The 27,523-nt window shown below is 40.2% G+C and overlaps 1 protein-coding gene and 1 pseudogene across 2 annotated transcripts in view; one reads left to right on the top strand and one right to left on the bottom strand.

Moving 5' to 3' along the window:
- il11ra (interleukin 11 receptor subunit alpha) overlaps positions 1-27,523 on the top strand; it is a 56,356-nt gene that overhangs the window by 8,348 nt on the left and 20,485 nt on the right. The window lies entirely within an intron of this gene.
- LOC139070307 (uncharacterized) lies at positions 5,873-7,807 on the bottom strand (annotated as a pseudogene).

The raw sequence follows: 27,523 nt of genomic DNA, 5'->3' as shown, positions 1-27,523 counted from the left end.
ATAAGCGTTCAGAATGCATTTCCTACTTTTTATTCTGTGTGTATATTTGAACCTGGCCATTTGTTTGATAATAGGATTTGCATGGGATGCAGATGAGTTGGTTGTGGGGTTTTCCCGTGCATGAAGCATAAACCATTAGTTTTGGAGTTGAGCAGCAGAACATTTTAAAATTAATATTGTCATTTACAAGAATTTTAAAGTGAATGTGTTGAAACTTAACTGGTGTCACTCCTCAAGCGAGATTAAGTTTGTGTCCAGTACATAAAAGTAAGTGAATTGTACTTGTTGCAGTTCATTTTGTTTTTCCAAGTTTTAGGATATTCTTCCTGTTTGTTCTTGTAATATTGGTTAAAAAAAGTGGATAGCTCAATATTTTTTTTAATATAGTTGTAAAGTATGAAACCTAAAGTAAACATGATGCATTGACAGATTGAAGTATTTCCTTTCTTTTCAATTTTGCTTGGTCATAAACACTTGCAACAGGAAACACTTGTAAAATTTTATTACATCTTCCTGTTTCTTTTATGCTGACTGTACTTGTTCTGGCAATTATCTGGAGCCTTTTTTCCTCTTGCACAAGAAAATAATCGGCACAACCTTTATGCATCCAATAGTATGATGTAGAGAGAGTACACATTACATGCTAAAATCAAGCATTTAACTTCTTGGTTGAAATAAATAAAATAATAATAATTTTTAAGTGTTTGATCGCCTCTACTTCAACTGTTCCTCCTCAGAGGAAGCGTCATTGTCAACACCTCTTGTCATTTATAAGTAATAGACTTGTCTGCTCAGATTATGTAGCAGTCAGCTGGCATACACATAAGGTGTCTCTCCTGAATGTATGTGACAAAAGAGGAGGAACTTCTTCCAGTTTTTTAATTCTTTTATAAAGTTTTCTCCTTCCTGCTTCATCCTCACCTGTTTCTTTTAGCCCTTTGTGTCTGCCTGCTTCTTTCACCGTTCTGTCCGCCCGCCCCCCACCACTGTTGTGTTTGTTGTCTTCATGGAGCGTTGGCAATCTTTAGAAAGGATAAATGGGTGTTATCAAGCACGCTGAGCATATCTGATCTGGCACACAGCAGGCACTGGAAACAAATCAAAATAAAGTTAATGTTATGCTAACAATGCTTGTTAGAGAATGATCATGCCATAAATGTAATTGTCCATTTATCTTTACAAATGTCTAGGAAATTATTTAAATTTGTTGTTTGTGAGTATCTGAATTTAATAAGTTTAAAATACAAATCAAACAGGATTACACATACAAGGATAAAACAAAAAATTAAAATGGATGGTATTAAAACTGTTGGAAGGGAATCCTCCATGAAGTGGTTTGAGGGCCTTGAAATGTGGGATATTAATCTAATTCAATTATGATGGTAGTTGTTGAATATGTATTTCATTTAATTGGTAAAATGACTTCTGTGTAAGACTTTTCCTTTAGTGAATTATTGTTGATAGGACTGGCCAGTGTAATAATACTTTTTAATTGGCTTAATCTCAAACAAGAAGCAAGGTGAATGAATATACATCTCTCCTCCATGAGAGCGGGGGTGGGGGTAGGGCTGTCGCGGTTGAGGAATTCCCCCTGCAGTGATTCAGGGTGGCTTCATATTGCGGTGTGCGATATTATTGCAGCACTTTTTTTTTTTACTGCAGTACTATTTAAACATAATGTTTACACATTTAAAAAAGGTAAAAAATTGCCATGCCTTCTTTTATAACACTTTACTGAATGCAGATCAAAGGGCAGTAACAACACAGATCGCAGTAACGTTTGTTTCTCCGACAGTCGGAGTCCGACTGAACTTAAAAACAACAAAATTCAGGAGGAGGTTAAACTTTTAAATGCAAATTTGGCTGCAGCATCTAACAAATAAGAAACAAGTCCCCATTTTGTTTAGTTGTTTAAAATCAAGCATAAAAAATTACAGGGGGGGGGGGGCGCACTATCATTTCACGTTCACACACACGAATGACGGTGATTTATAGCTCGGCCACGTCCTTGTTACCCACAAGGAAAACCAGCATGTTAACCATATACGGTTTGAGAGAGGATCTGAGAGGGGTGGCAACATTTCCAGCAACACTGAAAACCCTCTCGGATGGTGCGCTCGTTGCACTAACGCACACGTACTTGCGTGCGACTGGCGAGCAAAGGGAATCTCTCCCGGTTGTTGCTCCACCATGTCAGGGGGGTTTCTTTAGGGTCGATGCATTCCTCCTGCAGGTAGCGAGTGAACTCCAGCTCAGCTCAAACTCTTCGGGACGGTTGCAGAAGCAGTGCTTGTCCGGGACTTCAGCAGGTCTCCGAGCGTTTATTATTATTTTTTTGCCGCTGGTGGCAGCTCTGTCTCGGCAAAGGACTCTGGCTGCGCAGCAGCTGACGTACTGAAAACCAAAGTGCTCCCAAAGGAGCGAAGTAACGTTTCGTTTTGATACCAGTGCAGCCATCCTTCTCAACATGCATCATTGAGTTGAATCACGTTCAGTAATCGCGGTGGCCCATGATGCAGCGCGGTGGGTTTCTTCATATTGCAATATTTCAATTTTGCGGTTACCGTGACAGCCCTAGGTGGTGGTGGTGGTGGGGGTGGGGGGGGTGGGGGGGGGGTAGCACACATTCCGCTGCTGTTTTTCACCAGTATGATGGAGGGCTCTAGTTTTGTTGCGCTGTTCATGTCAGCGGATACGGTAGGGTCGGGGAGGTGGGCGGGGTATGACACTTAGCCTGGCGGGTGGCCAAGCAAAGCCTCCACACATATATATATTCATTCACCTTATTATTATATTGATTGCTTCTACTTCACGTGTTCCTCCTCAAAGGAAGCATCTTTTTTCAACACCTCCTGTCATGTATAAGTAATAGACTTGCCTGCTCAGATTATGTAGCAGTCAGCCGGCATACACTTAAAGTGTCTCTCCTGACTGTATGTGACAAAAGATATCCATCCATCGTCTAAACCCGCTTTGCCCATGTAGGGTCGCGGGAGGGCTGGTGCCTATCTCCAGCAGTCAATGGGCAATCAGGCGGGGTACACCCTGGACAGAGAGCCAGTCCATCGCAAGGCGACAATATATATATATATATATATATATATATATATATATATATATATATATATATGTATATATATATATATATATATATAATTAGTGTATATATATATATATATATATATAATTAGTGTATATATATATATATATATATATATATATATATATATATATATATATATAATTAGTGTATATATATATATACATATATATTAGTGTATATATATATTAGTATATATATATATATATATATATGTATATATATATATATATATATATATATATATATATATATATATATATATATATATATATATATATTAGTATATATATATTAGTATATGCGGACTGGACAATATAGAACAAAAGCTTATCGATAAAGAAAATCATATCAATAATTATTGAAAACTTTATGAAAAATGTTGAAGATATATTTTAAGTACAGCCCAGGCCATCTTAGGCCATCACTCTAGGATAAATCAAGTTGGTTGCATTACCAGACTTGTTTTTTATTGATTCTCTGTTGCAAACCATCGTTGTTTGTTTTTTGTCAGACTTGTATGAATGAAGATATTGCCATACTGGTGAAGTACTGTAACCTTTTTTTGAGATAATTTCTTCCACCTCTCCTTGTTGCAACATCTTTTCAAAGTCACATTGCTGTCTAGGTTTCAGAGAGGAGGGCTTGGTGAAGGAGCGTGCTTGGGTCTGTGTTTTTGATTGGTTGGGTGTAAGTAATTACTCTAGTATGAAGCAACTGGATAGGCTATTATGGAAAAAGGAAAGTTTTATTGAAGTTTTTTTTTTATTTATTTTTTATTGAACCACGTGTCTATTGATCAATATAGATCATTATTGAATTATTGTCCAGCCCTGGGGCTGGGCAATAAATCGAAAATGTATTGTTATCAACATTTCTGACTCTTCACATGTCAATAAATCTGATAATGAAAAAATGAAAAGATGTGTGTAGGTTGGCAACGCTCATGTCCCTTTAAGAAGCTGTACCACCTTGAGACATAAAAATGTGACTCAACTAATACATGTGACAGCCTCATCTAGCGGACAACTTTTGTTTCTGCGCATACCTGTAGTTATCGTCCATTTATCGTTATCAAGATGAAATCCTCACTCTATCGCAATGTTAATTTTAGGCCATATCACCCAGCCCTATCCAGCCCTATTGTGTATCGGAATTCAGCTAAAGTTAATTAGATATAAGTTTTGGTCCTTATTGCCCAGCCCTGATTAATGATTATGAAATGTGTGCAATCCTGTATATTTCAGAGTCTCTACTTGTTTTGAATGTTGTTTTACACGCTGAAAGAGCTTTTTAAAGATGAGAACAAATATATGGCAGACTGTCTTATGGAAATATTTAATTTTTGCATTTCCTTTTGTGTAATCACCATATTTATGAAAGCGACCTGTCTTCCTCTGTTCATTGCTGGTGTATATTAAGTATATTAAGTCAGTTGATCTTTAAATAAGTCAGTGTTTTGGTCCAGCTGTGCCAGATCATTTCTTGGTAGTGTGAGAGCCATTATGTATTCAAGTTTATTATTTATCTTCTTTGTCGAAACACATGCATGAAGGCTGCCACTTAATGTGTTTGAAACGGTAGGAAAAAAATCAAACTTCTTGTCAGGGATACTTAATGTCTGAAACTTGTTCCCGTGTACATTTAATTTAAACATTTTCAGTCTTGCTTCGCCAGATTTGTCAAACTCCAGGTAATCAATGAGAGCTTTTACAGATGTCAGAAACCAGCAGCGATGGCAAAACCCAATTTGCTTGTTGGCTTGGTGTAGATGGGCCCCAAGGCATTTGGTGCTGACAGCATCTTGTTGAATTTTTTTTCTACCATAGTGAAAGTTCCTCTGTAGACAGACAGCAGATGTTAAAGTTGGTTCCAACATGTCGAGGAGACTGTTTTGACATTAGATCAATTGAACAAACTTTATGTCTAAAAATGTATGAATGGCATGAATGCCCAAGGGTGAAAACAGACAGGTTTCTTGGCTTAGATTTAATCTAATAAAGCATCAAATTAAGACTATAGAGCACAGTAACAAGCAATTAAGTAACCAGGAAAGGAAAGGCCAACATTTACTCTCTCCTCTTTAAATGTATTTTATTTTTTTTCCTAAAGTAAAAACAATCTGAAGACCGATGTTTAGTATTGTTTGTACTGGTCAAGGATGCACACAAGGATTTTAACAGTTGCTAAATTTAAAGCAAAACAACATACCAACAACATTTTTGGGAAGTTTAGTGAAAATGGTTAAAATACTTTTGTGGTTAAAATAAATCAGACCAAAATGGCTATGAATGCCAGTTGGAAGACATGTGGTTCTATATATTGTTAGATAAATAAATCTAATAAACATATGGTCTCTTCTCAGTTCAGTGGTCTCTAAATAAGTCCTTTCCTTGGGTCAACATTTGGTTAATGGGTTAGATAACATTAGAGTGGGAAACGATGCCGGTGTTAAACAGATCCTGATAAAAGTGGCAGTAAAACAAGGTCAGATCAGAGAGTGATCAGCTTCAATCTTGAACTGGTGTTGTTAATCAATTTCCCTCTGAGATTAATAAAGTATTTTTGAATTGAATTGAATTGAATTAAAGTTAATATAATATAATATAATATAATATAATATAATAACTCCTCAGTTTAAGTTGTACTGTCATGTCATGTCATGGTACACAATAACATCAATTCAATATTCAGTTTGTGTTCAATACTTGTGTAATACTAGATTTACATAGTATGTCTGTGTTCCTTACAGTATGCTGCATAGTTCTGGAACCTGTTTCAGTGGTCAAAGGTTAAAATACTAGCTTACTGCCTATTTGTCTGCCTACATGTATCTTTGTTATTATTTTTCTTCGAATTATGCTGCTGGAACAACAAGTTAATTTCCCCACTGTGGGATGAATACATTCATTTCAAGAATTTGAATACACTTTCCAGTGCTACTTGGACACGTCATCAGCGAAGAACCGGGGGTCATAGGGTGTTTCGGGTCTTTAATCTTTATTTACCCTTACCCGGGCGACCCAGCTGGGTTTGATCAGACCCAGCTTGTGTCCAAGTGGCCTATTGCTCCACGTATCCCCCCTGTGGATCCACAGCCAACGTGAGGCCCTCTCTGCGGCCTCGAGGACGGTTTTGGTGGCTTTCTTCAGTTGCAGTCCTCTTACTCCAAGGAGTTTGAGGGTTTGCAGCAGTAAGTGGCCAGTAAAGCCTCCGCACCCAACCTCGACAGGCTCACAATGAACTTTCCAGCCGTTGCTCCGGCACTCCGAGCTCAGCTCTGCATACTTGGCCCTCTTTCGCTCGTGGGCCTCTTCGATATGGTCTTCCCAAGGGACTGTCATTTCTAGGATGACCACTTGCTTGGTGAACTCAGTTGTTATCACCATATCTGGGCGGAGAGACGTAACTGTGTTGTTTTCTGGGAACTTGAGCTGTCTGCCTACATCAACTTGAAACTGCCAATCGCGAGCAGTAGAGAGAAGCCCCCCTTGGGAGCGGGGCCGGTGGTACTGTGCCTTCTGCCCTGCTTTAACAATGGTGATAGCTTGTTGAGGAGCTGCCTGGGTCTTGCTGTGCTGGATTGCTGTGCAGATTGAGTCTGCCAAAGCTTTAAGCACCTGGTCATGGCGCCAGCGGTAGCATCCTTCCCCTAGCGCTTTTGAGCAACTGCTTAAGATGTGCTCCAGGGTGCCTCTCTTCTGGCACAGCTTACACTCGGGAGTGTCTGCCAGTCCCCAGGTGTGTAGGTTGGCTGGGCTTGGGAGGACATCATAGATGGACTGGACAAGGAATTTGAACTGAACAGGCTCGGCTTTCCAAAGCTCTGTCCAGGAGATTCTGCGGGATTCAGCTTGTTCCCACCTGGTCCACGCTCCTTGCTTGGACATGCCAGCCATTTTGGTGTAGCGTTCTTCTTCCACCTCGGCTCGTATGTCATCATGAATCAGTCTGCACCTCTCTTTTCTACGATCCAGATTGTTGCATGGCATAGGAAAACAACCAATACCTGCTCGTCCCGTTGCCACTGATCCCACCAGTGTTTTGTACCTTAGCCACGCTTCAGCTTTACTGATCGCCTCTTGCATCCACCACTTCCTCCCGGTCTTCACAAGGATTCCTGCTGCTGCGACTTTTGTGTCTTTGGAGTGCCTGTACATAAGCACCTCTCTCGAGCAGGTAACCTTGAACTCGTCCATTAACCCGTTCAAGGGGCGATGCAGCTTGGTGGAATGGCCGTACAGGGCAATACTGCTCAGGAACCGAGGGAGCCCAAGCCATATCCTGAGGAACTGGCTGATGGACTTCTCTAAAGCCTCAACAGTTGAGACTGGTACCTCGTAGACTAACAAAGCCAGAGGATTCTTAGCAAGACTCCGTGCTGGTAGATCCAGGCTTTAAATTTCCCAGGAAGGCCAGATCTATCAATGGTGGGAAGCCAGGTCATCAGGTCTTGCTTAGCTTGTTTTATTGCAGCTGAGTCCTTCAAGGAGCTGTTTCTATTATATAACATTACTATATTACCATTAGCATCAAGTTACAGCCAAATGTACTTCTTTGTACTGCTTATGAACACATTCTGCAGATATGGTGGTGGGAACGGTCTTGGAGTACTACATTAAACTAGTGCGGTCTTGTAGAGTTTCTCTGGTTTAACCCCTCCCTACATCTGCTGCTGCTGCCTTTGATCTTAAACAGGCTTTTTAATCTCCCATCAAAACACACGCACACACACACACACACACACACACACACACACACACACACACACACACACACACACACACACACACACACACACATACATACACAAGTACAGGCAAACATTCAAAATCAACAAACTCTAAAACCAAATCATAGAGGCACACTGTAAATCACCCTCCTATCTGCGTTTCTATCTGGAGTTGGATCTTCTGCTGTTTGTGAGCCAAGTTGGTAAACAGCTTTAAACTGACGAGGGTCTTTACTTTTATTTTGCTAAGTTTTTTTTAATTTCAATACATATCTTTGTAGCTTTCTTACTTACCTCTAACATGAAATCCAGAAGGTTAATTGAGTTGCTGTTTTTATTTTTTCTTCTATTCCTGTAAAAGTATGAATGTAAACATAAGTATAACCTTCTGTAATACATGCTTGTTATGCTGTTGGGTTTTTCTGTATAACGTTTTTTAAGTATTCACTTCAGCTTTCCATATTTGCGATCTATATGCCTCACTGTCTACCACAATGGAATGGTTGCACTGTAAATGCTATGGTGTAAACTACAGCTCGTGTGTGTGTGTGTGTGTGTGTGTGTGTGTGTGTGTGTGTGTGTGTGTGCGTGCATGTCTTGTTTTCTTTACTGTTTGAAAATTGGGCCTGATCAGAGATGGACTCGGTAAACTTGGCATCAAAACTACACACAAATGCTTTTGTCTAATTTACTAATAATGTTATGTGCTAGCTCAATGCTGTGGAAAACCTCTTAGGCATAAATCTGTATTTGATCTGATTTATGTTCTAAAAGATGTTGAAAGCAAGGTGACTTGGAAGAAACTGAATGCATTTTTTCAAAATAAAAGCAGAGTTTCAGTTCATTCTGTTGCAACTTCACTTATTATGGTTTTCTTTTCTTATTTTGTAGTTGGCAGCTTGGATCTTTTGAATATTTTCACTGGTTCTGCTATTGACAGTTGTTTAGTCAAGTTGAGTTTTATGATCCTCTACTGGCTGATTATGCTTGGGTGTTCTCCTTTTCTCTTTTCATTATTCAGTCAGTTTCATCCTAATTACTTTTTCCTTCCTTCCTTCCCTTTTTCTATCTCCTAATGCCTTGCTGTGTTTTTTTCTGATGGCTTATTTTGGTGATCAATGTTTTTTTTAAATATTTTTTCTCTGTGTAAGTATCAATTAATGAATGTGCCATTGCCAAGTAGCTTGGGCTGAACGATCTATCGTTTTTGGACCGAAATTGCGATTTCAAACTGCACGATCACGTGACCGTCAAAGCTGTGGCTTTAGCGGTTTTGACTGATCCAGGATCAGTTGTGTAACTTTTTTGCATCCAGAGTTTCCCCCCTGTGTTCTCACGGAATTGACGTTTTAGTGAGGAAAAACTATCAGACGGCGCCGAAAAATGCAGCCAGCCTGCCTTGGTAATGCAGGGAAAACGACATTTTTTGTTATTTAATACATTTAAAAGCTATTTCTACCTACAGATTTCCTCCATGTTTTTTTGGAGTAGAACATGTTTTTATAAAGCTCCTCTCTAGATTAAAATCCCAAGCACAAGTTGCTTCACAAACACATTAAAAAAATATATAGATAACAATGGGAGAAAATATTAAAAGCTTTAACTGTTTTTATTGTATGATTAAATAGTAAATATTAATGTGAATGATTTGTTGTACTAGAATAGAATCTAGACCGTCTTTTCACTTAATCTACAGGATGGCTTGGCAGGCTAATGTTGGACCTTTGCAGAAAATCGTGAATTGAACCGAAATCGCAATTTCTGCTAGAAAAATTTCAATTCAATCTTTTCCTAAAATCGTTCAGCCCTACAAGTAGCAGAGAAAAATAATCAGACGTATTTCCTTGGTTGACAAACTCACCTTTGCTAAGCAACAAGTCCAGTTATTACTAAGAATGTTTTTACAAAACATTTTTGTCCCCCGAGTCTGAGTCCTGTGATTTTCAGTATCTGCTGACAGCATATCCTGATTTGATATGGGATATGGCGCTTGGGGAGAAATTATGACAAGTCTCTAAATAAAGTAATATTTTCCAGTGCAGAGGAGACAACCCATAGAAGCACTGATTTGATCTCATTTCAGAGAAAAATAGAACAGGTCAGATGCACCTAATAAATAAAATTACTAACAAACTCAAGAATCTTTCTTTGCTTCACTGTTCTGGTGCTGAGAATATCACTAATGCAGATCAAAGGAGATACACAGATGAATGTACCTCTTATTTATTATTTGGAGACTACATTTACTGCAGCTGGCAGAGGCAGAGGTTTTTTCTATTGATACACGGAATTTACAGAATCATTTTAAATTTTAATAGGGGAAGACTGCAGGAGGGAGCGGTAAAATACAGGGGGTCCCCAGCAAAAACAAGAAACTATGAGTCTGATGAAACCCGCTGGATGTCCATCAGGCAGTCACGGGGCAGCTCCAACGACCCAGTGGCTGTGCTGGGTCAATGTTATCGAGCTCAGTCCGGCTCGGCCGTGAACGAGCCAAGGCGGCGTCCTGCTCTGCTTAAGAAGAAGTGTTATTTTCCCGCTTCAGAAGAAGCGTCCAATGTGTTTTTACGCTTTCTCCGAGACATGTCACGTCGCTAAGTTGTTAGCGCCGCGCGCTAACACGTCAATAGTGCAGCGTAGCCTGCTGGAGGTTTTAAGGGTTCAGATGAAACACCCGACCTCACCCTGCTCACACATCGATCTTAAGTTGTCGCTGTTGCGCTCACGCCGTAATACAGTATTAGATGCAGTTAAAGTCGGACACGAAAAAATAATACATTTTACATGAATAAGTGATGCTTAGCCTGGTGGGGAGAGGAGAACCTGGCCTAGTAAGCACTGGAGGAAACCCTGTCAAGATCGTCAACACTCGTTTATCTTAATGCTATTGAAACATGTAAACCAAAAAGCATTATATCCACTGCTACCTTTCTAATTTTAAACTCAGTAACTTATGCTGTAACTTCACCTTGCCCTGCCTGCTCCTTGCTGCCCACCGGCTGTGATCACCAGCGACAACATAGTAGTTCCCGCTGCTTCTTCGGGAAACAGCGCAAAAAAAAAAAAAAAACTTGGGATCTTGTAGGCGTGGCGGTGGAATTTCAGCCGTGGCGGGCCGCCACGGCTATGCCTATGTAAGGGAAACCCTGTATTCACCCACCTCAGCCCTGCCACATGGACCTCAAGGGATAAACCATCAATCCTGCTCAATGGTCAACTTTCCTTGCGGGATCACCTATAAAGACAGTGGGAGGGTTAAAATAAGTCTATGCCGCTTCAAAGCGCACACTAAACTACATTTCCCATAGTGCATGGTGATTGTGTTCCCAGTGCAGTGACTCACCACTAGGTCACAGTGTATCCACTTCCATGTTTACTTAATGCAACAAGTGAAAATAACTGTCCACACATCATCCCAACATGTCCAGGAAGAGAAAGATCGATGCAGAAGGAAGGTGCTTCAACAAAGATGGAACATGCTGATGCTTCAAGGCGCAAAACCGGTATGTCTTTACAGTCATTAGCGTTCATGCTACGAGCATCCGCGTCTGCAGCGTTACCTCCTCTGCCTCGGACAAACTGAAAACACTCCTCTTACTCAGCGTCGAGTTTACTCAGCAGTTAGCCGACTTTGAAGCCCAGAAATGGATTTTAACAGCTCAGTAATGTTTGCTGCTGACATAGAAAGTGCACCGACCAACTTCCAGCCTGAGATGATTTAACTCCAGTTTAGCGACACGCTGAAGTCACTATGACTCTTTGGCTGCTGTGGCTTTTATCCCCCTCCCCGACACAACTGTGTGGTCCAGATGCTCTCCATGTCCAGTAGCACAAACCTGTGTGAGCAACTGTTTCTCACTGATGAACTCCTTCCTCAGCTGAGAGCCCAACCCCACAGATGCAGGTCTGGCTGGAACAGGTGAGCATCACAGGAAATCAGAGTGGAGAATACTGGGATTGAATTATTTTGGTTTTATTAACCTTTTCTGCTCCAAAGCATGAAGGTTATTAGGTGAGATATTGCATCTTCATTTAAGAGAATTACTATTTTTTATTTATGTTGTTGGCCTGTGAAAAAATATTTCACCTACTTTAAAACCGGAAAGATTACAGATAGAAGAATAGAATAGAAATAAAATAATAAAATCCCTTAATTGTCCCTCAGTGAGGAAAGCTTGGTGTCACACCAGCAATAACATTCATTACAGGAGCAACAAAGAGTAAAAATAAACAAGAACACATGAAATAGAAACACTTAAAAGATTCAAAAGAAAACAATAAGAAGAAATGCTGAATATATGCAGATTTTAAGGAATAAAATATTTAAACAAAATTGAGACATAAGTAACGAATACCACTGATGTGTGCTTTATTTAAAATTGACTTGCTCGTGTGTAATTTGGTTATTCCACATTCAGTGTTACTGCAAAAATAAGTTTGTTTCCAAATGAAAAGGTTCAACCGTTCATATCTGTAGATGAAGGAAAATGTGCACACTTACTGTCACTTTTAAAAAATATTGAGTTTGGCCCACGACTTCGTCCCAGTTTTTCATTTTGGCCCAGTGGGAATTTGAGTTTGACACCCCTGCTCTAGTAGGTCTTCTTTCTCCCCCTCAATTCCTCTTTTGCTTGCTCCCAGCTGACATACCATGCTCCATTATGACAGTCAGAATTCCAGACTGCAGCAATGGGAAAAGCATGGAGTTCCCAGCAGAGTGACTCACCGTTTGAGTGAACAGGGGTGTGTGTGTGTGCGTGCGTGGGTGAGTACGTGTGGGTGTGTGTAGAACAGTCAAAAGTAAGTGAGGGTGGTAGGAGGGAGGGATATCTGCTTATGTGTATTTATGTGTGTGTGTGTGTCTTTGCCCACAAAGTTTGTGATTTAGGTGAACATGTTTCCCTACCTTTTGAGCACATGGTGTGGCCTTTCTGCCAGCTGTTTAAAGGTCCCCGGATGGTGAAAGTCAAACATGCATGCGTGAAACCCTTATGTTAATACGGTTCCATCGGGAAAACGATAGATCTACTTATACAAATTTATAATTTTCTGTCCATTTTCTACATGTAAATCTTTAAGTCTTGAGTTTATTTATGTACTGTTTTATAAATTATACAGGTTACTTAATTACAAGTGCTACTCCTCTACTTTAGCACAGCTCTGTGTTTTTATTGACCGTCTTCCATACAGTTTGGATTTGTTCTCAGTTAGTCTGTTAAACACTGTTTACAGTGACATTTCCAGAATAAAGCTGCTTTACGTGTTTCGTTTAGATGAGTAGAACCTCAAAAATGTTCTTTTATCACTGTTACAATATGATGTCTGTGTGAACAGATTAGTTTCTGAAGTGTAAATAGTCCACTTTATCATATTTTGTATGTTTATGCGCTTGTGTTCTTCTCTGCAATCTCCAATGCTCTGCTTTATGTCTTTATAATTGCTCCCAGCAGCAGAATGGCGCCAGTCAACGGTACTTGGATTCACATACACACAAATTCAGAAACTTGCAGCTTGCACAGAAGATCATCAGACGAGTGTGGCAAAGCAGAACTGAGCAGAAGTTACTGGCAAACCAACATTCAGGGCATTCTGGGCTGAGTTTGACATGGATATTGTTAGCACATTAGGGTGTGTGTGTATGTGTGTGTGTTTATGATTTTTTTTCAAGCCACAATGGGGTAGACCAGCTTTTTGGTCAGCTGATATTTACCATTTTTTATTTACATCGGCCGACATTTGTCCTTTGTAAAGCCAATTTAAAGTCCGTCACATCCTCTGGCAGCCCGGTGTTGTTGCAGAATTAAATTTAAATGTTACGTTCACTAATAACATCTGTATAATAAATACTTTAAATGAACTTTATTTAGGTGTCTGACTTTAACACAGAGCAGTCCATAAAGTTATGGTTTAACATTTAGGGGGAATTATGACACGTCTCTAAACAAAGTAAAAATTTCTAGTGCAGAGTGAAGACAACCCATAGAACCACTGATTTGATCTCATTTCAGAGAAAAATAGAACAGGTTAGATGCACCTAATAAATAAAATTGCCAACAAACTCAGGAATCTGTTTCTTTGTTTCACTGTTCTGGTGCTGAAAACATCACTCATGCGGATCAAAGGAGATACGCCTTGGGCTTCCTGACAGGGTTGCGGAAGGCGCTTTATAAATAAAGCTTTGATTGATTGATTGATTGATTGATACACAGATGAATGTACCTCTTATTTATTATTTGGTGACTACATTTACTGCAGCTGGCAGAGGCAGAGGTTTTTTCTATTGATACACGGAATTTACAGAATCATTTTAAATTTTGATAGGGGAAGACTGCAGGAGGGAGCGGTAAAATACAGGGGGTCCCCAGCAAAAACAAGAAACTGTACGAGTCTGATGAAGCCCGCTGGTTTGCCATTAGGCAGTCACGGGGCAGCTCCAATGACCCAGTGGCTGTGCTGGGTCAGTGTTATCGAGCTCAGTCCGGCTCGGCCGTGAACGAGCCGAGGCGACGTCCTGCTCTGCTTAAGAAGAAGTGTTATTTTCCCGCTTCAGAAGAAGCGTCCAACGTGTTTTTACGCTTTCTCCGAGACATGTCACGTTGCTAAGTTGTTAGCGCCGCACGCTAACACGTCAATAGTGCAGCGTAGCCTGCTGGAGGTTTTAAGGGTTCAGATGAAACACCCACCTCTCAGGCTGCTCACACATCGATCTTAAGTTGTCGCTGTTGCGCTCACGCCGTAATACAGTATTAGATGCGGTTAAAGTCAGACATGAAAAAATAAATACATTTTACATGAATAAGTGATGCTTAGCCTGGTGGGGGGAGGGGAACCTGGCCTAATAAGCACTGGAGGAAACCCTGTCAAGATCGTCAACACTCGTTTATCTTAATGCTATTGAAACATGTAAACCAAAAAGCATTATATCCACTGCTACCTTTCTAATTTTAAACTCAGTAACTTATGCTGTAACTTCACCTTGCCCTGCCTGCTCCTCCTTGCTGACGCCGGCTGTGATCACAAGCAACAACATAGTAGTTCCCGCTGCTTCTTCGGGAAACTGCGCACACTAAAAAAAAACAAAAAACTTGGGATCTTGTAGGCGTGGCGGTGAAATTTCAGCCGTGGCGGGCCGCCACGGCTACGCCTATGTAAGGGACACCCTGGATATCGGCCCATAAAAATCAGCAGTACACATCGGCTCACCATGTCTCCTACTTGTCTGCATCCGTATCGGCAATAGAAATCCAATACCGGTCTACCTCTAAGCCTCAACAAGAGATCAAATCACCCTTTGGTTAACCTGTCTGTGGTAGGGTTATAGCGTGTAAATGTAGTCAGTCCTCTAAGTGAATAACAGCTCAGAGGTTTGGATTTCAGTTTCAAAAACGTGACTTATTGTTTCTGATGATGGCCTGGTGAAGCATTTCTTTGTAAGTGATTCAAATCCATACTGTATATGCATCATTTTGGATAACTGAGACCAGATGTAGGTGAGTAAGGGGGCGTATGTATTTAAAGAGCTTGTCATTGGCCCACACAAAGCAGATGTGTGTTGGACCATCATCTTTCTTTCGACCGCTAGCTGTACTGAGTCAAATTGTTCTGCTAGATTTCACAAGCGCAACCAAGCAGCATAAACTAAACACCAAACACATGAATGCAGTTGTTTGCTGTTGGGATTTGTGATTTGTCAGAGCTATGTTAGATCTACTGACAGATGTTTAAGTCGGCGTACATATGGCTGAGAGTCCCATGACAACCAAGGCGCTATTGCGATAGTATTTTCCAAACTGCAGTCATAAAATGGAGGGGTTAATGTTAAAATTCTGTTCCTGCCAGCTTACTCCAGATGAATGAGTTTTAAACTGTTAAGCCTAGTTAAAAATGGATAAACAGCGTGAGATGAGATCACACCCTTTGTTGATTTTATTTTTAGTGAGTTTCTCCCTTTTGTAAAACAATTTGTTCACGCAGGATTATTATACATTTGTACAAATGTATAGCATGTATTTGGTGGTGTTGAACTTGGACAGTAAGGTTCCCTGAACCACTGATCATAGTTTTGTAGCCACTGCAATTGATAAAATATAAATTACATTTAAAAAATTATTTTTTGTGTTGTTGCTTCTTCATGCCAGGTTTTCTTATGTAACAGATCAATATTGACTACCCTTTTAGCTAAACTACATGTTGAAACAGAGTGGTAACAGAATTGTGGCATTTCTGAACAGGTACTGTGCTAAACCCCTAAAAGACCACCCTTCTCTTTTGTGTTGTCCAATTGAATGTTCATTACTGCCATCTGCTTGGCAACTCCGTTTGTGGCCGTTTGGTTCACTCGCATGGCTGCCTCAGAGTCGCTAGGCTGGAACTAAGTGTCTTGTCCTGTAAAACAGACTGGTTACTAAGCAAAAGAGAGATTGATAATTCACCAGGAAAGATAAACACATCCTCTTTCAGAAATTTTCAAAGACAATTTCAAGGAAAGCAAGCTTAAAAAAAATACCTTCCTGATTTCTAATTCCAGGTAAACAACTATGAGATAGCAGCTTTGCCGTCAAGTCGGAAATAAAGACTATTTGCCCTGATTTATTGATCCATACCTGAAATAATGTACACCAGATGCTGTAGATTATTGTCTGGATAATTAAATAATGAGTTATCCTTTCTTTGCAAGTTTGGTTAATCTTGAGCCCATTTTCCTGGGTTTAAGACATGCATAGTCACAATACCCCAAATCCAGAATAGACATGATCTATTGATAGCTCGACTATTAAAGACATAGAAAAGTTTAAAGATTTAACGAGGGCTGCGGCTATGTTTAAGTTTTGCGTAATCCCTTATTGCACAACTTTTGGCATGTTATTGAACCATCCTCAAACTGAACAAAGTATGTGAAATGTCTTCTCAATGGTAATGTAACTTGTCAGCCATCCACGAGCTGGAGAACAGTTTACTAGCTGTTTGTGTGAATGGGTTATGTACATTTTATTATTTTTTGTTGCCAGGGCTGGACGACAGAAAAATAGTATACTGATACATATTTTTATATTGATCGATATTGATAATTATTGAAAAATATTTAGAAAATAGTAGAAAATATATTTTATGTGCAGCCCTGGCCATTTTATTTTTGGAAATGTTATTTTTTCTCCACCTCTTCTCGCTGAGACATCTTGCTGCCTCATCCTCTGTTTTGGTTTGAGAAGGGAGGACCTGGTGAAGCAGTGTGCCTGAGTCTGTGGTTTTGATTGGTTAGGAGTAAGTAGTGAGTGTAGTATGCTGCTACCTGATAGGTTATAATGAAGAAAGGAAACTTTTTTTAATCTAAGTTTTATCAGCCCATTTTTTTTCTATCGCATTCGCACCACATGTATATCGATAGATATATTGAACTATTGAATTATCGTCCCTAGTCAGTATATATTTAGTGATATTGTTGTGACTTATCAGCCATACTAACTTGATCTTAAGTCAAATGCACACACCATAAAGAGGAATGTCTGTGTGCAAATGTGTGTGTTTCATCCAACTTCCCTCTTAATTATGCATTTCAGTGTTTATTTATATGTCCGGTTGGCTTTAGTTCTACAAATGCATGTGCTCATGGGTTTGTGGTCTTCATACAGCTGTGTGTGTGTGTGTGTGTGTGTGTGTGTGTGTGTGTGTGTGTGTGTGTGTGTGTGTGTGTGTGTGTGTGTGTGTGTGTGTGTGTGTGTGTGTGTGTGGTGTGTGGTGTGTGTGTGAATAGCTGGCATATGGTATCCATCTTACCCTGGCGACAGAGCTGGAGGAAATTCCAACGTTGTAGAGCTGGGGCCAACTATTCCTGCTGCCACAAGCGCGCACACACACACACACACACACACACTTGTGTGCAGGTTTGCATACATGTGCGAAACCTACACACACAAAGTAATATCTTTACTTCTGAAACTATTGAAAAGTTGATGGAAAATTCTCAGAGGCCGGCCAACAGCTGTTTTGCGTTTAATATTTCCACTCTTTTTCTTAATTCCCTTCCCCACTTGCACATACATGCTCACACACTTGAGCCTTAATCCGCAGAGTTTTGAGGTACTATGTTTGTACACACATGGCAGTCATTACTTCTTATTGTTTAGTGTTGGGAATAAGTTAGAAGCAACTTTAGGCATATGTCAGCTAAATGGTACTGACAAAAACTTTTTTTGTCAATGTTACCTTATTTATAGTGGCATCTCTGATTTTATTTTTTTTGCTTTATGATTGCAGTGGTTGGCCGTTTTTATATAATGGCATTGCCAAATGTGGTAGCCTGCAATATCCTCCCAATCTGCAGCGTGTTTCCATTGTAGCCAAAAGGTTTTTCAGAAAGCATGAAAAACAGAAAGCTTTAATTTCTGCACTTTCATGTGCCAGACATTATAAAAATATACCCAGTCACTTACTGGATCCTAAAAGTAGGAAATGCCTTGGAGAATTGACATTTGCAGCAATTTCAGACACAAAATGTTACTGGCCATTAGTTTTGGAAAAGTTATAAGGCCATTGGCAAAGTTTATGGAAATTTGACTAAAACCAAGCACAGCATATCATAATATGTACCTCATACCAACTGACAGCACAACCTGGATTTAAATTAGGTAATAAAAAAAATAATTTTATCAGAAACAGCTAATGGACCACAGAATGTCCAAAAAGGAAAAGAATCCCAAGTGCTGTTGATTCCAAGTCAAAATCCAGAGCTCAACCAGACTGGGATCGAATGATAGGACCTTAACAGAGACAAGCACAAACAGATAATCTACTAATCTCAGAGAATTTTAACATTGTAAAGATTAGAGAGACAAATGAACCCTGTGGTGATGCCAGGATTCGGACAGACGAGGAAGGTTGTTCTGTTGCTGTTGAATCAAGATCTGTATTTTTCTTAGTGGAATAGTTGAATTTCCACAACAGGCTAGTCTCACCTGTGCTATAGGATGCACATTATCTACTTTTAATATACGCACTAAATCTGGGGATGTGCCACATCCTCATTTTGTTAAACTTTGAGATAATTGTATGCTTGAAAACTTTTAAATGTAATTTAATTTCCTGCATTTCTGTTGTCTTCTTCAGTAGCATTTTCCATGGTTGTTGTCTTTCACTGTCCCTCTCAGGATCATGACCTCTCATTTTCTTCCTTGCCTTATCTAGTGCACAATTGAGATCTGTCAACAGACCGTGTCTGTTTTGATGCCTGGCAGGAGCCTTTTCTCTGTTCTTGTCATTAGGTGTTGCTAAACGATATCTCTTGGATGAAGGTCAACGTGTTCTTGCTGCTTTACCCTGTGTTCATATTAGGGCCCGACCGATATGCTTTTTTTGGGACCAATACCGATATAAAACTTTTAACAAAGGCCGATAGCCGATAAAATGGCCGATAAATCTCCCTCACAAAAAAATAAATACAAATGTTCTTATGATTAAACCCTTCATTCTCTGCCATTTTGATGCTAACTTATTTCTATATTACACACCAAAGAACTGTCTCAATAACTCACTAGGGTTTCCAAGTAATGCAAATAAGATTTAATTTGCAATCTCAAAAGCAACAGAACACACAAACTACTACTGAAGATGAGCAGATGCTGCAGATGACATCACCGGATGGATCTTTAGTGAAGTAGGCCCACACCTTACTACGACCCTCTTTTTCCATCTGTAATAAAATAATCAGCATAAAAGTACAGTTATATATCTGTTGATACTAAGACAAAGTAAAATACATTAAATGTGGCATTTTTATACTTAAAAGTTTAAAAATTATCATGTAAATAAATGATATCAGACATTGTGGCTCAAAACCAATGGCTCTGTTTTTGTTTGGTTCCCCAGCTGTTAAGGTTTTCTCATTTAGTATTCAAGTCTTTTTTTTCCTTCCACTGAATTTTCTACTCCGTTTGTTGTTAGGTTTTTTTTTCTAGTTATTCTTCTTTCCCTTTTAGGGTTCTTTCTTTAAAAATATTTTCATTTATAGTTCCTCCTATGTTCCCCTGCTGTCCTCTGCTCCCACTCACAGCTCCTCATAACTAGTCCTCTGTCATCTCTCACTCCTCAGTGTATACGGTTCAGTTTCAGTCATACTCTGCTGGTTTCAGCGTCCTAGCTACCTGATTTTATTTCTGTCACCTGATTTTTGGCATTAAAATACTTTTGAGTTTTACACTTTTGTGTTTTGATCCTTTCCAAAGCCGACAGTATTAGGAAAATATTAGCGTTTCATTTCTTTGTTACCAACCCCCCCTCGCCCGTCCTCAGCTGTGACAACGGTCATTTGCCGCTGAAGCGCCGCGAAACGGGGACCGCCTTCATTCGTCGCCCTTGTTATCCTATTCTGCAGCGCTTCGGCGCTCCAGCCCGCGCCGTGCAGCCATCTTTTCGGCTGTCTGCACTATTTTTTTCGCGAGCCGCGGGTGAACCGCGTGAGTTTGAAAAGACTGCTGAAGAGCGGAGGAAATTGTCTGAGAATATTCCCGAATGTCTACCAGAAAAAGGCCAGCAGAAAAAGGGGAAGCAGCGTGAGCTCTGCATAGAGCGTAATGCTGCAGCAGTTTTTATTTTTTCAGGTTAACTTTTCAATACGAGGCCACGAGGCACACAATAAACTTAGGAAGCATGTTGAGGGGAAACATACTTTTGTCATTGCTTATTTTACTGTTCAACTTACCACTGACACAACAAATATGCTTAAAACTGAAGACTTACCTCCTACTTCCTCATCACAGTTGTCTCTGCTTGACTGAATTTCTGCTGCTTGCTGCATGTGTGCTGTGATGGTGGCTCCATATGGCGTTTAAAGCGTGCCACAACCCGTGCACGCGCATTGGGTCCACAGCGCGCGTGTGAACGGGACTCGCGAGCGAAAATATACATGGCAGCGCGCGCGTGAACGGGACTCGCGAGCGAAAATATACATGGCGAGAGGTCATTTGTGCACTGAGAGGGAGCAAACTGTGTCTGTGAGCGCACAAGGATGTGCACAAGTGACAAACCTGCGTGCGCGCGTTGCCAACGAGCACACGGCAGAGGAAAACGTGCGTGCGCGGCAGCCTCTCTGCGCGCTCGGCAGCCTCTGCGCGCTCGGTTCCTAATTCCGCTCGCTCGGCTGTGAGGAGTTTTGGCACTCTGGAGGCGTGGCCTGTGGCAGATCTTCCCTATCCTCTGATTGGTTAGTTTACCCCGCACTTTACTCTCTAGCTATCTATATAAAAAAATCTGATATTCAGCAGTTGCTGGCATAGCTCAGCTGGGAGAGCGGGTGACTCTCACTCTGGAGGATCCAGGTTCGAGTCCGGCCAAGGGACATAGAGTTGATGTCATATTATTCTTTCCTAATTCCTGTGATATTATTTTACAGTTGTGACCGTTCAACTGTCATTAAATGTCCGAATGTTTGCTGGGCAGTGTTTTAAAAAGTGCACATAAGCTTGATGGTTTTAACCAGGTAAAAATAGACTTGTGGGTGTAGGTATGTTCAAGTTTAAAAAGTTCTTGCCTCATTAATGTATTGTTTATTTTTTTTCAGCATTTAATTGACAAATTATCCTTTCAAATAATTAATTGATGAGTTACATAATTGTCCATTTAGAATTGTTGAATGGACTGAGTCAAGTTTGGTGCACTTTATATATTTCAAAACATGTTTTTTTTTATTATGCATATAAATAATTTTAATGTTAATTTATTGAAATATTTCTATTTTTTCATTACCTCACCCTTGTTTGATAAAAACAAGACCTTGCTGGATAATATCATGGAGAAACTATTTGTTCACAGTACTTGGCTCAGTGAGGATCTGTATACCAAAGGAGGAGATGCTCAGAAATCTGTCTGCAGATTGTTACAACCCAGACTGGAAGTGGTGGGCTGTAATAAGAAAGGAGACCAAACAGAGGAGTGGGGGTTCAACAACTGATTTATTTAACCAAAGTAAGGATTTACTAAAGCAGATCAGTGCAGTCAAGAATTACTGGTGTTTGGGTAGTCCTGAACGTGTTGTGATGCCCCCACCGTCTCATTGGGTTTTCATTTGTGTTTAATTGTGTTTTTCTTCTGTTGTAGGCAGCTCGTTAAGCAGCCTTGGAGGCACCTGGGCTCAGGGTGTGGTGCTGCCTACAAAGCCTACTGTTTTTCTGCTTTCACTGGGTCTCTCCTGTGTGGTGGAGAGTCCTCACTGGCCATTTTCTGTTCACTAACTTGCTTTAGTAAATCCTTACTTTTGTTAAATAAATCAGTTGTTGAAGCCCCACTCTAAGGGAGTTTGCAGTGTATTAGTGAGTCATATATTGTACAACCACAGTCATAAAGTTTTCAACCAGTAGTTTTATTTCAGTATGTATTTTTCCAGTATCACAAAAAATTTAATTTTATATGGTTAAAACCATCTAGCTTATGTGCACTTTTTAAAACACTGCCCAGCAAACATTCGGACGTTTAATGACAGTTGAACGGTCACAACTGTAAAATACCTGAAATTAGGAAAAATTAACATGACATCTACTGCATTTTCCTTGCCCGGACTCGAACCTGGATCCTCCAGGGCGAGAGTCACCCGCTCTCCCAGCTGAGCTATGCCAGCAACTACTGAATATCAGACTTTTTTATATAGATAGAGGGTAAAGTGCGGGGTAAACTAACCAATCAGAGGACAGAGAAGATCTGCCACAGGCCACGCCTCCAGAGTGCCAAAAGCCCTTACAGCCGAGCGAGCAGGAGTCAGAAACCGAGCGCGCAGAGAGGCTGCCGAGCGCGCAGAGAGGCTGCCGCGCGCGCACGTTTTCCTCTGCCGTGTGCTCGTTGACAACGCGCGCACGCAGGTTTGTCACTTGTGCACATCCTTGTGCGCTCACAGACACAGTTTGCTCCCTCTCAGTGCACAAATGACCTCTCGCCATGTATATTTCCGCTCGCGAGTCCCGTTCACACGCGCGCTGCCATGTATGTTTGCGCTCGCGAGTCCCGTTCACACGCGCGCTGTGGACCCAATGCGCGTGCACGGGTTGTGGCACGCTTTAAACGCCATAGCTCCACCCCCCCACCCCCCCCACTCCCACCCCCCCCCCCCCGAGTGGAGCCACACAACATGAGTTCATAAAGCTGGCACCATCTGCTGGATAGGTAGTGCAATATCGGCCATATCGGCCGTCTTTTTGGCCGATAGCGGATAGTGTTAATGACCCCTATATCGGCTGATTTATCTGTCGGGCCCTAGTTCATATGTCCAACTAGGACCAAGGCTCTGAAAAATAAATTAGACTCCATGAGGCTGGATGATGTAGAACAGGGATTCCCTATTTGTGGTGCGCGGATCCCTGGGGGTGCGAGAGCTGCCGCTGGGGGGTGCGCGAGGTGAAAAGTGTAATGGCTGCGGAGCTCAGAGAAGTCTGTCATATGTCACCATTAGCGTAGCCAGAAACTAAGTAAGTGGGCCCAATAAATGTAATTGAAAACAAGTATATTGTGTTTGTGTGTGTGTGTGTCCTCCGCATGTGCCCTAGCTTCATAATAATAATGCGCTCTGAGCTTCAGCGCTCTGGCCTGCGCACGCTGTCAATAGCAAGATATGTTCCGTATTTGATCACTTTTAACGGTGTTGGAGAAATCTGAATGTGGTGAGTCATTCTGGCAGATTGTAATTAACTCGCTGTCTCATGCAGGTGTTCTGACATTGTAAACCTCACACACAGAACATTGTGGATGTAACAAAATAAATCAAGAAATGATTCCCATCTGAGCATTTTAGCATTATTATATTATTATATTAGCACACCGACTGTGGGACAGCATTCTAAACGTGTCAGGCTATTAACAGCGCGCTGAAGATCTGAAGTTCAGAGTGCATCTGTCAGAGGTCAGACGCGTTCCAGCGGAACCACGGCTCACGAGTGCACAAGTGAGCATATCTGGGCTGGGCAGAAGTAATTTTACAACATTAGTTTAAACAGCGCCAATAACGAGACGCGGTGACTGGAGCGGCTCATGGAGTTTTGATTTCAAACACGTACATAGATTTTTTTATTTTGGAAGTCTGCTAGGTAAAAACCAAAACGCACATACACACACAGATTCAGTAAGTGCACGCTGAGCGGTGTTGCGCTGCGCCGCGCCGTCAGACTGAAGGCAGAAATGAGCGCTGCCTCCTCCGTGATTAAAAAAAACAACTTTTAAGAGGTTTTATAACAACATTTTTTCATTCAAGGTCAAATTAAGATATTAGCTTCTATTTTGGGATGACGTATGAAATTCGAGTCCGCTCCAGCCAGTGACTCCTCATGAACCTGACCACAACTCATGTTACTGCAGCATTTGTTATTCCAGTCCGCGTGGCAGCGGATCGCAGATTCAGCCACACCATAAACAGCAATAAGTCTGTCTGAGGCAAAAGTGAACCTCATGGCTATAGCTTTCCATCTTTTCCCTACGCACAAGTAGGTGACCAGTTCAGGTTTACGCAGAGCAGAAGGAAGGAGAGAGCTCTGGCCGCACAGGTTAAACGTTCCTGATTTAAGAAAACCGTTAAATTGCATTGTTTATGTGCTACCTGGGCACTCTAAATATGTATTTAAAATCAAATCAAAGGAAATTGTAATGGTATTGAATGTTTATTAATTACTACTTAAAAAATGAATGTGATGGGGAAAAAAGTCGATCATATTTTTTTAACCCTGTCTGTCGAGTGACTGTTAAGCTTGACGTCTGATATATATGTATGTATATATATATATATATATAGATTGGACAGGAATTCAAGAAACGTGATTGGTAGCTAAGACTCGTGCTCTCATTGGTTCCACCCAAGTTCCTCCCACCGAAGCTAGAATTGAGACTAACTTATTTGTAACACTGTAGATTTGAGGTTTGTACCTGTAGAATGAAATGTGTGTTTTTGAGAGTTTTGATTTCAAACACGTACATTGATTTTTTTATTTTGGAAGTCTGCTAGGTAAAAACCAAAAGTTTCATGTTTCTGAATGAATGTTTGATGTTACAAAATGAGTAGTAAATGTACAAAATAAAAGTTTGATTTTACAAAATAAAAAAAACATGTAGAAAATGAAATTTTCCTGTTACAAAACAAAAAATACATGTACAAATTGAGAATTACAAGTTAGAAAACTAAAGTTACAAGTTGCGAATCCAAAGTTACATGTCATGAAACATGTTCCAAGTTTCAAAACTTGGTACAAGTTACATTGAATATTGTCCCAATCCTAGCTCCGTAGATATCACCTTGATTATATCAATAATTATTGAAAACTATCAAAAGCAAATGTAGGAAATATAATTTTAAGTGCAGCCCTGACCATTTTATGTGGTTCAGAATGCCTGTGCTTGGCTTCTGACCAAGTCCTCCAAACACACCCACATCACCCCGCTTCTCTTCCAGCTTCATTGGCTGCCAGTCAACTTCAGGGTCCATTCCAAGATCCTGGTTCTGGTCTTTAGGGCCTTACATGGACAAGCACCATCTTACATTGATGATCTTCTCAGCCCTTACACCACCAGCAGGTCCCTGAGGTCCAGTGATCAAAGCCTACTGGTTGTGCAGCGCACCAGGCTAAAGACCAAAGGTGACAGATCATTTGCTGCTGTGGCCCCCAGACTCTGGAACTCTCTCCCCCTGAACCTGAGATCAGTGGACTCAGTGGTCTCCTTTAAAAAGCAGCTGAAAACTCACCTGTTCAAGTTGGCCTTTGTGTGACCTTCATCACCACCCTCTCCTTATTCTGCCCTTCCTGTGATCCACTGATTTCCCTATTTCCTATAAAATGTCTCTCTCCCTTCCCTTCTCTTACATTTTGAATCACAATTATTTTAATTTTTCTCATTTTAAACATATTTTTAATCATTTTTAAAAAATATTTTTAATATTTGAATCTTTTTGTTTGTGTGAAGCGCCTTGTTAGGTTGGGCGATGGACGAATGAATCGACCATCGCCGATGGCCTGAGCCATTTCTGTTGTTTATTTACAGGAGGCGATTTGTTTATTTATTTGTTTGTTTGTTATTGACGAATATATTTGACGAATATATAATAATATTGACGAATTGGAAAGAAGAACATTCTGAGATACAGTAACGCACCAAAGCAGGTAACAAAACCAGGCCTATTTTCCTAGGAATCTGACTTGCAACCACAATTGGGATCTTTTAGGAAAGTGATTTTCTTTCAGAAGTGTGTTGTAGTACTTGATCATTCATGGAGAAAATATGAATGCCAAAGACTTGATGATGTGTGGTTAAATATACATGGTCACATATATTCCTATTCTTTTTTATATTTTAAATTGATAGTTTTTGTGAAGCGCCTCATGGTTTTTATCTTGAGAGGCGCCATAGAAAAGATCTTTCTTTCTTTCTTTCTTTCTTTCTTTTTTTCTTTCTTTCTTTTTCTTTCTTTCACTAGGCAGTCTTCCTTGCTGTTAGCACCCCCCCATATCCGTTATTAATTCACTGTGGTTCTAGTGGTTATACTGAAAATGACACTTATCTCCTCTCTTTAAGTTCATCTTTTTAACATCTTAATTTAACTGATGTAATATCTCCTCAGCCTTCATTAGTTCATAGAGGAGTGGTTCATCACTAAATGAAACAAATCACCTTTCAGCGTTCATGATCTAAAATATGCAGGAAAGGTGCTGGAAGCAGACTCCGCAGCTCCCTCCACCAGCAGGGACTGGACCTGCAACTCTGAAGTTGCAAGTTTGGTATTCTGACCACAGGGGGCGGTGGGGTCTGAGTGACATTTCATTAATCCTGTAAAGGGTCATTTTAGCACATACTGGCTCAAGGAAATTATTTAAAAATATTAAAAAGTCTTATAGTGAACTACTTTCATTAAAGAACAAACAAAACTTAATATAATTTTATACTATACTATATACTTAGTATATTTTTATACTATATACTTAATATATTATTTATTATTTATAGTTTAAGACTCGTGGTGATTGGGCTTTTCAAGTCCTTGCACCCTCTCTCTGGAACCAGCTCCCACTCACAGTCAAACAGTCCCCATCACTGGCAGTCTTTAAGAACAGGTTGAAGACTCATTTTTATAGGATGGCTTTCTCCTAAAGCTTTTGGTTTCTGGTTTTAATATTTTTGTTCTTAGCTTTCTTTTAACTAATTAATTTTAATTTTTTTTTATCTAAATTTTATCTCATTGGCATTTTATTGTTCTCACAAATGTCTGTGTTATTTTGTTTTTAATGTTTTTATGACTTGCTACTTTTATCTTTGCCACTTTTCTTGTCCATTGCTTTGGGCCCCTTTTGAGGGCAGTGGAAAGCGTTATATAAATAAAACTTGATTGATTGATTGATAATTCAATACTGTATTTATACAGGTGCTGGCCAGTAAATTAGAATATCATCAAAAGGTTGAAAATATTTCAGTAATTCCATTCAAAACGTGAAACTTGTACATTATATTCATGCAATGCACACAGACCAATGTATTTCCAATGTTCATTACATTTAAATTTGATATTCATAAGTGACAACTAATGAAAACTCCAAATTTGGTATCTCAAAAAATTAGAATATTCTGAAAAGGCTGAATATAGAAGACACCTGCTGCCACTCTAATCAGCTGATTTACTCAAAACACCTGCAAAGGCCTTTAAAAGGTCCCTCAGTCTTGTTTTGAAGGCACCACAATCA

This window comes from Nothobranchius furzeri, chromosome 6 (genome assembly GCF_043380555.1).
Source record: "Nothobranchius furzeri strain GRZ-AD chromosome 6, NfurGRZ-RIMD1, whole genome shotgun sequence".
Classification (NCBI taxonomy): domain Eukaryota; kingdom Metazoa; phylum Chordata; class Actinopteri; order Cyprinodontiformes; family Nothobranchiidae; genus Nothobranchius; species Nothobranchius furzeri.
Note: the sequence above shows the minus strand (reverse complement) of the source record. Positions and strands in the feature narration are given on the sequence as shown.